This window comes from Plecotus auritus (assembly GCF_963455305.1).
Source record: "Plecotus auritus genome assembly, chromosome: X".
Taxonomy (NCBI): domain Eukaryota; kingdom Metazoa; phylum Chordata; class Mammalia; order Chiroptera; family Vespertilionidae; genus Plecotus; species Plecotus auritus.
Genome location: NC_137784.1, coordinates 96,520,415 through 96,534,075, shown reverse-complemented (window position 1 = coordinate 96,534,075; position 13,661 = coordinate 96,520,415). Strand labels below are relative to the sequence as shown.

General features: G+C 37.2%; 1 pseudogene across 1 annotated transcript; it reads right to left on the bottom strand.

The window, feature by feature from the left end:
- Nucleotides 1–1,108: 1,108 nt before the first annotated feature.
- On the bottom strand, nucleotides 1,109–9,112 carry LOC308240213 (nascent polypeptide-associated complex subunit alpha-like; annotated as a pseudogene). Its single transcript has 2 exons — nucleotides 9,037–9,112; nucleotides 1,109–1,797 (listed from the first exon to the last, which is right to left on the bottom strand). The product of its transcript is annotated as a nascent polypeptide-associated complex subunit alpha-like (transcript).
- Nucleotides 9,113–13,661: the final 4,549 nt, after the last annotated feature.

Sequence of the window (13,661 nt, the reverse complement as noted above, 5' to 3'; positions counted from 1 at the left end):
AAAATCTTTACTGTTGAAAGTATTACATAGGTCCTCCTCACCCCCTCCATTAACCTCTTCCAGCCTGCTCCCATCCCTCCCAGGCCCTCACCACCCCATTGTCTGTGTCCATAGGTTATGCATATATGCATACAAGTTCATTGGTTGATCTCTTCCCATTCACCCTCCCCTATTTTCCCTCTGAGGTTCAACAGTCTGTTCATGCTTCTATATCTCTGGGTCTATTTTTGATCATCAGTTTATTTGGTTCATTATATTCCACATATGAGTGACATCATGTGATACTTACCTTTCTCTGACTGGCTTGTTTCACTTAGCATAATACTCTCCAGGTCCATCCATGCTGTTGCAAATGGTAAAAGTTCTTTTTTATTGCCACATAGTATTCCATTGTATAAATGTATCACAGCTTTTTTATCCACTCATCTGCTGATGGGCAGTTTGGCTGTTTCCAAATCTTAGCTATTGTAAGTTGCATTGCTATGAGCAGAGGGTTGCATATATTCTTTCTGATGAGTGTTTTGGGTTTCTTAGGATATATTCATATAAATGGGTTCATTGGGTCAAATGGGAGTTTCATTTTTAATTTTTTGAGGAAACTCTACATTGTTTTCCATAATGGCTACACCAGTCTGCATTCCTTCCAGCAGTGTACTAGGGTTCCCTTTTCTCTACAACCTCGCCAACACTTGTCATTTGTTGATTTGCTGATGATAGCCATTCTAACAGGTGTGAGGTGACATCTCATTGTTGTTTTGATTTGCATCTCTCAGATGATTAGTGACTTTGAGCATTTTCTCATATGTCTCTTGGCCTTCTGTATGTCCACTTTGCAGAAGTGTCTATTTAAGTCCTTAGCTGATTTTATAATTGGATTGTTTGTTATTTTGTTGTTGAGTTGTATAAACTCTTTATAAATTTTGGATGTATCATTGGCAAATATGTTCTCCTATTCAGTGGGTTGTCTTTTCAATTTTTTAAAGAAGCCATAATTGTATTAATGATAGAAATAGTACAAATTTCAATCCAAGCTGCAGTAAATCTTTTGAAACACCAAAAAAGATGTAAATCTTTTTTGCAGTAAATCTTTTGAAACATTTTTAGATGGTTACATTGTTAATTCCATAATAGCATTTACAATATCATGTTGTTCTTCAGGGCTTGAACCACCTTTTCTCTTAACACATTTGCTTGTGATATGACCAATTCCCCCATGTCCTTAACTTCCACACCTGTTTCATCAACCTCTTCCTCTTCACTCTCCTCTTATACAGTTGGGGGTCTGTGTGTTTTCTTGAATGTTTGAGACAGCTTCACCTTGAACTTTGAATTTCTTAGCAGCTGCTGTCTGTGCTTGTAGAGATAAATCATCAATCTTGGCTTCCCCCAAAACTATGTAGGTATCTAAAACTGGGCTCTTGTAGACATCTGGTTTTGTGATGACAAAAAGGATATTTTTAGATTTCCTGATAATGGCCATAGTAACCTCTGTAACCTGTCAAAGACCCAGTTTGGACATAGCCTTCTGTGCCTTCTTTTCACTGGACTCTGTTTTGTTTTACTGACTGGTTCTTCATCAATATCAGCTGCTGCTGTTAGCTGGGCTTATGTGGTTGCCTGTGTGGAATTTTGTTCCTTGAGCTCTGGTATTAACACTGTCAGATTCTGTTTTATACCCTATCTCAGCCTGGGTTTGTGGCAATTCCTGCTATGTAGCAGGGATGGTTTTTGTGGCTTCACAGGGAGTTTTATGCAAGGAACACGGAACCAAGATGGCAGCAGCTGCCTTTTTAATTCCTTTGCAGTTCAAAAACTTTTTAGTTTGATGTAGCCTCATTTGTTTATTTTTCTTTTGTTCCCCTTGCCCAAGAAGATATATCAGAAAAAATATCACTACAAGCAATGTCCAAGATTTTACTGGATGTTTTCTTCTGGGATATTTATAGTTTTGAGTCTAACAAAATCTTTAATCCATTTTGTGTTTATTCTTGTGTACGGTGGAAGAAGGTGGTCTAGTTGCATTTTATGGCACGTAACTGTCCAATTTTACCAACCTCATTTAATGAGTAGATTGTCTTCACCCCTATGAAATTCTGCCTCCTTTGTCAAGTATCAAATGTCCATAAAGGTGAGGTTTTATTTCTGGGCTCTCTATTCTGTTCCAATGAGTTATATGTCTGATTTTATGCCAGTGCATTGCTGTTTTGATTACTTTCCTTGTAGTAGTTCAATATTAGGTAATGTGATTTTTCCAACTTTGTTTTTCTTTCTCAAGATCACTGTTCCTACTGTTCTTTTTTGTGGTGTGGGTTTATATAAATTTTTGGACTATTTGTTCTAGTTCTGTGAAATGCATGACTGGTATCTTCAAGGAATCACATTTAATCTATAAATTGTATTGGGTAGTATGGACATTGAAAAAATCTTTTTTTAAAATTTTTTTTTTATTGTTTAAAGTATTACATATAGTAGTACATATATCTCCTTTTTCTCCCCCATTGACCATTCCCCAGCCTCCCCTAACCTCTGTCGCATGCCCTCTTCCCACCCCCCCGCCAGTGTCTTGTGTCCATTGTTGTGCTTATATGCATGCATACAAGTCCTTTGGTTGATCTCTTTCCCACCTTCCCCAACACTCCCCTGCTTTCCCACTGTAATTTGACAGTCTGTTCGGTGCTTCACTGACTCTGTATCTATCTTTTTGTTCATCAGGTTATAATGTTCTTTATTTTCCATAAATGAGTGAGATCATGTGGTATTTTTCTTTCATTGCCTGGCTTATTTCACTTAGCATAATGCTCTCCAGATCCATCCATGCTGCTGCAAATGGTAAGAATTCCTTCTTTTTTATAACAGCGTAGTATTCCATTGTGTAGATGTACCATAGTTTTCTGATCCAGTCATCTGTTGATGGGCACCTAGGCTGTTTCCAAATCTTAGCTGTGGTGAATTGTACTGCTATGAACATAAGAGTGCATTTATCCTTTCTGATTGGTGTTTCTAGTTTCTTGGGATATATACCTAGAAGTGGGATTACTGGGTCAAATGGGAGTTCCATTTTTAGTTTTTTGAAGAAACTGAAACTCCATACTGTTCTCCACAGTGGCTGTACCAGTCTGCATTCCCACCAGCAGTGCATGAGGGTTCCTTTTTCTCCGCATCCTCACCAGCACTTTTTGTTTGTTGATTTGTTGATGATAGCCATTCTGACAGGTGTGAGATGGTCCTGCATTGTCATTTTGATTTGCATCTCTTGGAAAATTAGTGACTTTGAACATGTCTTCATATGTCTCTTGGCCTTCCTTCTGTCTTCTTTCGAAAAGTTTCTATTTAGGCCCATTGCTCATTTTTTTTTATTGGATCATTAATCTTCCTTTTATTAAGTTGTATGAGTTCCCTGTAAATGTTGGAGAGTAAACCTGTATCAGTGATAACATTTGCAAATATGTTCTCCCATACAGTGGGCTTTCTTGTTATTTTGTTGATGGTTTCTATTGCTGTTCAAAAGCTTTTTATTTTGATGTATTCCCATTCGTTTATTTTCTCTTTAGTTTCCATTGCCCTAGGAGTGGTATTGGTGAAGAAATTGCTTTGAAATATGTCTGAGATTTTTCTGCCTGTGGATTCCTCTAGTATTTTTATGGTTTCCTGTCTTACGTTTAAATCCTTTATCCATTTTGAGTTTATTTTTGTGTATGGTGAAAGTTGGTGATCTAGTTGCATTTTTTTGCATGTATCTGTCCAATTTTCGCAACACCATTTATTGAAGAGACTGTCTTGACTCCATTGTATGTTCATGACTCCTTTGTCAAATATTAATTGAGCGTGGTTTGGGTCGATATCTGGGTTCTCTATTCTGTTCCATGGGTCTATATAGCTGTACTTGTGCCAATACCAGGCTGTTTTGAGAAAAGTGGCTTTGTAGTACAGCTTGAAATCTGGTATTGATATCCCACCTACTTTGTTCTTCTTTCTCAGGATTGCTGTGGCTATTCAGGGTCTTTTTTGTTCCAGATGAATTTTTGGAGAGTTCTTTCTAAGTCTGTGAAATATGCCGTTGGTATTTTAATGGGGAGTGCATTTAATCTATAGATTGCTTTGGGCATAATAGACATTTTAATGATGTTGATTCTACCAATCCATGAACATGGTATGTTCTTACATCTGTTTATGTCTTCCTCTATCTCTTTTTTCAGTGTTCTGTATTTTTCCGCATGTAGGTGTTTTACCTGCTTAGTTAAGTTTATTCCTAGGTATCTTAATTTTTTTGGTGCGATGGTAAATGTGATTGCTTTTTCAGTTTCTCTTTCTGTAAGTTCATGATTGGCATATAGAAATGCCATAGATTTCTTGGCGTTAATTTTGTATTCTGTTACATTGCCAAATTCATTTATTAAGTCAAACAGATTTTGATGGAGTCTTTAGGGTTTTTTTTATGAAAAATATCATGTCATCTGCAAATAAGGACAGTTTTACTTCTTCTTTTCCAATTTGGATGCCTTTTATTTCTACTTCTTGTCTAATGACAATGGCTAATACTTCTAGTACTATGTCAAACAGGAGTGGTGAGAGTGGGTATCTCTGTCTTGTTCCTGTTTTTAGGGGAAATGATTTTAGTTTTTGCCCATTGAGTATGATGTTGGCTGTTGGTTTATCATACATGGCTTTTGTTATGTTGAGGTATGATCCTTCTATTCCCACCTTGCTAAGAGTTTTTATCAAGAAATGGTGTTGTATTTTGTCAAATGCTTTTTCTGCATCAATTGATATGACTATGTGATTTTTATCTCTCAATTTGTTTATGTGATGTATCACGTTTATTGATTTGCGGATATTGTACCATCCTTACATTCCTGGGATAAATCCTACTTGGTCATGGTGTATGATCTTTCTGATGTACTGATGGATCTGATTTGCTAGAATTTTGTTGAGGATTTTGGCATCTATATTCATGAGGGATATTGGCCTGTAATTATCTTTCATTGTGTTATCTTTATTTGGTTTTGGTATTATGGTGATGCTGGCTTCATATAACGAGCTTGGAAGTGTTCCTTCCTCTTGTATTTTTTGGAATAGTCTGAGGAGGATAGGTTTTAGTTCTTCCTTGAATGTTTGGTAAAACTCCCCTGTTAAGAGGTCTGGACCTGGGCTTTTGTTTGCTGGAAGCTTTTTGATGAATGCTTCAATTTCTTCCATAGTTATTGGCCTATTGAGATGTTCAGATTCTTCCTGATTGAGTTTTGGAAGGTTGCAAAAACCTAGGAATGTGTCCATTTCCTCTAGGTTGTCCAATTTGTTGGAATAGAGTTGTTCAAAGTATTTTTTAACAATCCTTTGTATTTCAGTAGGGTCTGTTGTTATTTCACCTCTTTCATTTCTGATTTTGTTTATTTGGGTCCTCTCTCTTTGCTTCTTGGTGAGCCTGGCTAGAGGTTCATCAATCTTGTTTATCCTTTCAAAGAACCAGCTCTTGGTTTTATTGATCTTTTCTATTGTATTTTTTTTTCCTTTGGTCTCTCTGTCATTTATCTCTGCTCTTATCTTTATTATTTCCTTCCTTCTCCTTACAGTGGGCTTCTCTTGTTGCTCTCTTTCTAACTCTTTGAGTTGTAGGGTTAGGTAATTTATTACCATTGTTTCTTGTTTTTTGCAGTAGGCTTGTAGAGCTATGAACTTCCCTCTCAAGACTGCTTTTGCTGTGTCCCATAGATTTTGCATTGTTGTGTTTTCATTGTTGTTTGTTGCCACGATGTTTTTTATTTCTTCTTTGATCTCTCTGGTAACCCAGTCATTGTTTAATAGCATGCTATTTAGTGTTCATGTGTTTGATTTTTTTTGGATTGTTTTTATTTTAGTTGATTTTCAGTGTTATGCCATTTTGATCTGAGAAGATGCTTGATATGATTTCTATCTTCTTAAATTTGAAGAGACTTTGCCTGTGACCCAACATATGGTCTATCTTTGAAAATGACCCATGTGCACTTGAGAAGAATGTATATTCTGTGGCTCTGGGGTGAAATGTTCTGAAGATGTCAATTAATTCCATCCGGTCTAGTGAGTCATTTAGGATTAATGTTTCTTTGCTGATTTATTGTTTACAGGATTTGTCCAATGGTGATAGTGGGGTATTAAAGTCCCCTACTATGATTTTATTGTGGTCAGTCTCTCCCTTGATATCATCCAGGAGTTTTTTTTATGTATTTGGGTGCTCCTGTATTGGGTGCGTATATGTTTACCAGAGTTATTTCCTCTTCTTGGATTGCTCCCTTTAGTATTATGAAGTGGCCTTCTTTATCTCTTTTTATGTCCTTCACTTTGAGATCTAATTTGTCAGATATAAGTATTGCTACCCCAGCTTTTTTTTTCATTTCCATTCACCTGAAAAACCTTTCTCCATCCCTTCACCCTCAGTGTGTGTGCGTCTTTTTTTCTGAGTTGGGTTTCTTGTAGACAGCAGATATATGGGTCGTGTTTTCTTATCCAATTCGTTACCCTATGTCTTTTGATTGGGGCATTTAATCCATTTGCATTTAAAGTTATTATTGATCGGTACTTATTTGTCGCCATTTTTATTCTTTACCCCTGTGTTCCTTCTTCGCTTCTTATTTCTTTTTTTTACAGCAGACCCTTTAGCATTTCTTTCATTGCTGGTTTGGTGGTAATAAATTCTCTTAGTGCTTTTTTGTCTGTGAAGCTCCTGATTTCACCTTCAATTTTGATTGATAGCCTTGATGGGTACAGTATTCTTGGATTCAGACCCTTTGTTTTCATGACTTTATATATTTCATTCCATTCCCTTCTGTTCTGAGGAGTTTCTTTTGAGAAATCAGTCGCTAGTGTGATGGCGGTTCCTTTGTAGGTAACTTTCTGTCTTGATCTGGCCGCTTTTAAGATTCTTACTTTGTTGTTAGTGTTTGCCAATTTAATTATAATGTGCCTTGGCATCGGTCTTTTGGGGTTCATTTTGTTTGGGACTCTGTGAGCTTCTTGGATTTGTGTGGGGTTTTTCTTTGCTCTATCAGGGAAGTTTTCTGTCATTATTTCTTCAAAGAGGTTTTCGATTCCTTGCTCAATTTCCTCTCCTTCTGTTACACCTATTATGCGGATATTGTTTTGTTTTGTGTTGTCCCAAAGTTCCCTTAGGCTCTCCTCCTGTTTTTCAAATTTTTTTTCTAGAAGCTGCTCTACTTGAGTATTTTTTCCTACCTTTTCTTCTAGCTCACTGATGCCGTCCTCTGCTTCTTCTAGTCTTCTGTTGTTGCTTTCTATTGAGTTCTTTATAGCAGCAATGTCATTTTTAATTTCTTCTTGGTTCTTCTTCATTTCCTCTTGGTTCTTCCACATATTGTTGAATTTGCCTTCCATTCTTTTTATCTACCTTATGAACATTTCTTGAATTCTTTCTCTGACAGGTTGCTTGCCTCAATTTTTTTTACTTCCTTTTCTGGTGGTGCCTGCTTTTCTTTCATATGCGGGCTATTTCTTTGTCTCCCCATGATCTCTCTTCTCTGGTGTCTGGTTATGTACTTCTCTCTCTCCTTATCCCAGTCGAAATCTGACCTTTCTGTGAGGGGGTGCACAGCTCCTCTGAGTCCTCATGCTCACACCACTTGGGGACCAGTGTTCTCGGGTTTGCAGCTGTTCGATGGGTACTGTATTTGTAGATCCCCGGGATTTTCAGGCTTCCAATAACATCCACTTTCCCCTTCAAGATTTCATGGTCTGTACATCAGAGCCGGTCACTCCGGGAGGGAACCCACCAGCAGTGGGAGCTTTCCAGTCAGGGGAACCCCATCCGGCAGTCCCCCACAGTCTCCTGGAGTATAGCTGTCCCTCAACTCACCAACAAACACTCTGCATGTGACTACACACTCTCCCTTTGTTCTCTCACTCACACACTATCTGGCAGTCTGCCTTCCTGTCGGCAGCCATCTTCCCTTATCTAAAAAAATCTTTATTGTTGAAAATATTACAGATGTTTCCTCCCGCCCACCCCCCTCCCACACACCCTACTCATGTCCCTTCCCCAGGCCTTCCCTGCACTATTGTTTGTCTGTAGGCTATGCATATAAGTTTTTTGGTTAATATCTTTCTGCCCCCCCCCCACTTCCTCTGAAATACATCAGTCTGTTGCATGTTTCAATGCCTCTGGATCTGTTTTGTTCCTCTGTTTATGTTTTTCATTAGATTCCACATACAAGTGAGCTCATTTGACACTTGTCTTCCTCTCACTTATTTAATTTAGCATAATACTCTCCAGGTCCTTTACCTCCTTGGTTAAATTTAGTCATAAGTGTGTTAATTTTTGTTTCAATGGTAAATGGGATTGTTTTTTTTTTGTTTTTTTTGTTTTTTTTTTTGTTTTTTTTAGTTTCTCTTTCTGAGAGATCATTATTGGTGTATAAAAATGACATCTATTTCTGGTTGTTATTTTTATATCCTGCTACTATTTCCAAAATCATTTATTAAATCTATTAGTGTTTTTTTTTTTTTTTTGTGTGTGTGTGTGTGTGTGTGTGTGTGTGTGTAATCTTTAGGGTTTTCTATGTGCAATATCATATTGTCTTTAAAGAATGACAGTTTTACTTCATCCTTTCCAATTTGGATACCTTTTATTTTGTCTTCGTATTTGCTAACTGTGGCTAGGACTTCCAGTACTATGTTGAGTAAGAATGGTAAAAGTGGACATCCCTGTCTTGTTCCTGTTCTTACGGGAATGCTTTTATTTTTTTTTCCCATTGAGTATGATGTTGGCTGTAGGTTTGTCATATATGGCCTTTATTATGTTGAGGCATGATCCCTCTTTTCCCATTTTGCTGAGAGTTTTTATTAAAAATGGGTGTTGGGAAGGGCAGAACTACTGTGACTAGGAGCTGAACCTTACCACCACTCAGACTGGCCTTACACAAAAACCGAGACTCTACAGCCACTCTGGAAAAAGACTTGCTACCACAGCTGCAGACTCATGGACACTGATTCCACCCATCCCAACCTCAGGCTCCTGTGAGTCCCAGAGTGCATTTCCCTCCCAACTACCTGCTGTGTTGGCACAGGTCCCACACATCTCAAATGAGCCATTGACTATTGGCGGATGTGGCTCCCACCGGACCATGGTAACCACATCTCCAAGGGACTCAACCCAGTCCCTGGCTGTTGAGGTGTGTAACACTCCTGCCAAGCTGCCACCACAGTTCAGGACCCAAACACATTGGTGCCTGGACTCTTCAGCAACAACAAAAATGGGGAGACAAAAAATCAACCCCCAATGGATAGAAAAGGAGGAATTGGGGTGGGTGGGTGGGAAAGGAACTAAATGAAACGGAGGCATACAATATGTCAGAAAAATAATTCAGAATAATGGTTATATAGTTCATAAACTGGATGAATGAGAAAAATCAACAACCTATGTAAGAAACAAGAAGAAATCAAAAGCGATATAGCTACAATAAAACACACGATTGAAGCTTTTAACAGCAGACTAAGAGAAGTGGAGGACCGAATTAGTGAGCTAGAAGATAGGGCAGAGAAACAAGCCCAATCTGAGTAACTGGAGAAAAAAATAGAAAGCAGGAGGAGAGCCTAAGGGAGCTTTGGGACAACATGAAATGAAGTACTGAGAGAAGGACAAGAAGACCAGCAAGGATTGGAGAATCTATTTGAAGAAATAATGACAGAAAACTTCCCTGATATGGGGAAGAAAATGTTACACAAGGACAGAGAATCCCAAACAAGATGAACCCAAAAAGACCCACTCCAAGACACTTTGTAATTACAATGGCAAATGTAAACAACAAAGAGAGAATCTTAAAGGCTGTAAAAGAGAGGCAGAGTTACCTATAAAGGATCTCCCATTATATTGTCAAATGATTTCTCAACAGAAACACATCAGGACAGAAGGGAATGGAATGAAGTATACAAAGTGATGCAAAGCAAAGGACTGAATACAAGAATACTCTACCCATCAAGAATATCAATCAAAATTGAAGGGGAAATCAGGAGCTTCACAGACAAAAAAAGGCTCTGGGAATTTATCACTACCAAACCTGCAATGCAAGAAATACTAAAGGGAATGCTGTAAAAAGAAGAAATGGAAGGGGAGGAAGGAACACAGGCTTAAAGCACAGAAATGGTTACAAACAAGTACCTATCAATAATAACATTAAACATAAATGAATTAAATGCTACAATCAAAAAACATCGAGTGACTAAATGGATAAGAAAACATGACCCATATATAGGCTGTCTACAGGAGACCCAGCTCTGCAAAAGGGACTCACACAGACTGAAAATGAAGGGATGGAAAATATCTATCAGGCAAATGGAAATAAAAAAAAAAGCTGGGGTAGCAATGCTTATATGTGACAAAATAGACCTCAAAGTGAAGACCATAACAAGAGGCAAGAAAGGCCACTTCATAATTCTAAAGGGATTGATACAACAAGAGGATATAACTCTGGTAAATATATATGCACCCAATGCAGGAGTACCCAAATACATAAAAAAACTTCTGGAAGATATCAGGGGAGAGATTGAAAGTAACACAATCATAGTAAGAGGAGACTTTAATACCCTAGTAACATCACTGGATAAATTCTCTACAGAAAAAAATTAGCAAAGAAATATCAATCCTAAATGACTCACTAGATCAGATGGACTTAATCGACATCTTTAGAACATTTCATCCCAAAACTACAGAATATACATTTTTCTCAAGCACACATGGGGAATTTTCAAAGATAGATCACATATTGGAACACAGGCAAAGTCTCTCCAAATTTAAGCAGACTGAAATCATATCAAGCATCTTCTCAGATCACAATGGCATAAAATTAGAAATCAATTACAGGAAAAACAATCATGAAAATTCAATCACTTGGAGGCTGAATAGCACACTATTAAACAATGAGTGGGTTACCAAAGAGATGAAAGAAAAAATAAAAAACATCCTGGAAACAAATGACAATGAAAGCACAACAATAAAAAATCTTTGTGACACAGTGAAAGCAATCCTGAGAGGGAAGTTCATAGCATTACAGGCCTACCTAAAAAAACAACAACAACAACAACAAAAAAAAAAAACCACACAAGAAAAACTGGTAATAAACCATCTAACTCTGCAACTTCAAGAATTAGAAAGAGAACAACAAAAAAAGCCCAGAGTGAGCAGAAGGAAGGAAATAATAAAGATCAGAGCAGAAATAAATGACATAGAGACCAAAAAACAAGCAAACAAACAAACAATACAAAAGATCAATGAAACCAAGAGCTGGTTCTTTGAAAGGATAAACAAGATTGTTGAATCTCTAGCCAGGCTCACCAAGAAGCAAAGAGAGAGGACCCAAATAAACAAAATCAGAAACGAAAGAGGTGAAATAAAAACAGACCCCACAGAAATATGAAGAATCATAAAAAAAATACTATGAGCGACTGTCCTCCAACAAACTGGTCAACCTAGAAGAAATGGACATATTCCTATAAAAATGCAACCTTCCAAAATTCAACCAGGAGGAGTAAAATAATTCTGAATAGGCTGATAACTATGGAGGAAATTCAAGCTGTAATCAAAAAACTTCTAACCAACAAAGGCCCTGAACCAGATGGCTTTACAGGGGAGTTTTATCAAACATTCAAAGGAGAAATACAATCTATCTCCCTCAGACTATTCCACAAAATTAAAGAGGAAGGAGCACTTTCAAGCTCTTTCTACGAAGCCTGTATTACCCTAATCCCAAACTAGATAAAGACAATACAAAGAAAGAGAATTACAGGCCAATATCCCTCATGGACATAGACGCAAAAATTATCAACAAAATTCTACCAAAGGAATCCAGCATTACATTATAAAGATCATACACCATGACCAAGTGGGATTTATTCCAGTGATGCAAGGATGGTACAATATCCACAAATCAATAAATGTGACACACCACATAAACAAACTGAGAGATAAAAACCATATAATCATATCAATTGATGCAGAAAAAGCATTTGACAAAATCCAACAGCCTTTCTTGATAAAAACTCTCAGCAAGGTGGGAATAGAAGGATAACATAACAAAAGCCATATATGACAAATCCACAACCAACATCATACTCAATGTGCAAAAACTAAAACCATTTCCCCTAAGAACTGGAACAAGACAGGGATGCCCACTCTCACCACTCCTGATCAACATAGTACTGAAAGTACTAGCCATTGTGATCACACAAGAAGAAGAAATAAAAGGCATTCAAATTGGAAAAGAAGAAGTAAAACTGTCCTTATTTGCAGATGACCTGATATTGTACATAGAAAACCCCAAAGACTCCATAAAAAAACTACTGAACTTAATAAATGAATTTGGCAATGGAGCAGTATATAAAATTAACCCACAGAACTCTGTGACTTTTCTGTACACCAATAATGAACTCACAGAAAGAGAAATTAAAAAAGCAATCCAATTTACCACTGCAACAAAAAATTAAGATACCTGGGAATTAACTTAACCAAGGAGACAAAGGACCTGTACTTAGAAAATTTCAGGACACTAAAAAAAGAGATAGAGGATGACATGAACAATTGGAAGAACATACCATATTCATGAATTGGTAGAATTGACATCATTAAAATGTCCATACTAACCAAAGCAATCTATAAATTCAATGCAATCTCCATTAAAATATCAATGGCATACTTCGAAGAACTAGAATAAATTCTCCAAAATTTCACCTGGAATAAAAAAAGACCCCAAATAGCTGCAGCAATCTTGAGAAAGAAGAACAATGTTAGAGGGATCACAATACCAGATATCAAGCTATAATACAAAGCCACTGTTCTCAAAACTGCCTGGTATTAGCACAAGAACAGACATATAAACCAGTGGAACTGAACAGAAAACCCAGAAATCAACAAAAACCAGTATGCTCAATTAATATTTGACAAAGGAGTCAAGATTATACAATGGAGACAAGACAGTCTCTTCAATAAATGGTGTTGGTAAAACTGGACAGATACTTGCACAAAAAAAAAATGAAACTAGACCACCAACTTACACCATACAAAAAAACAAACTCAAAATGGATAAAGGACTTAAAAGTAAGATGTGAAACCATAAAAACCTTAGAAGAAGCCATAGGTACCTAAATAGCAGACATTTGTTGTAGCAATATCTTTACTGATTCAGCTCCTAGGGCAATGGAAACTAAAGAGAAAATAAACAAGTGGGAATACATCAAAATAAAAAGCTTCTGCACTGCAAAAGAAACCATCAACAAAACAACAAGAAAGCCCACTGCATGGGAGAACATATTTGCCAATGTTATCTCCAATAAGGGTTTAATCTGCAAAATTTATAGGGAACTCATACAACTTAACAAAAGGAAGATAAACAACCCAATCAAAAAATGGGCAAAGGACCTAAATAGACACTTTTTGAAAGAGGACCTTCAGAAATCCAAGAGACATTTGAAAACATGCTCAAAGTCACTAATTATCTGAGAGATGCTAATCAAAACAACAATGAGGTTCCATCTTACACCTGTCAGAATGGTTATCATCAACAAATCAACAAACAGCAAATGCTGGAGAGGATGCAGAGAAAAAAGAACCCTCTTGCTCTGCTGGTGGGAATGCAGACTCGTGCAGCCACTGTGGAAAACAGTATGGCGTTTCCTCAAAAAAT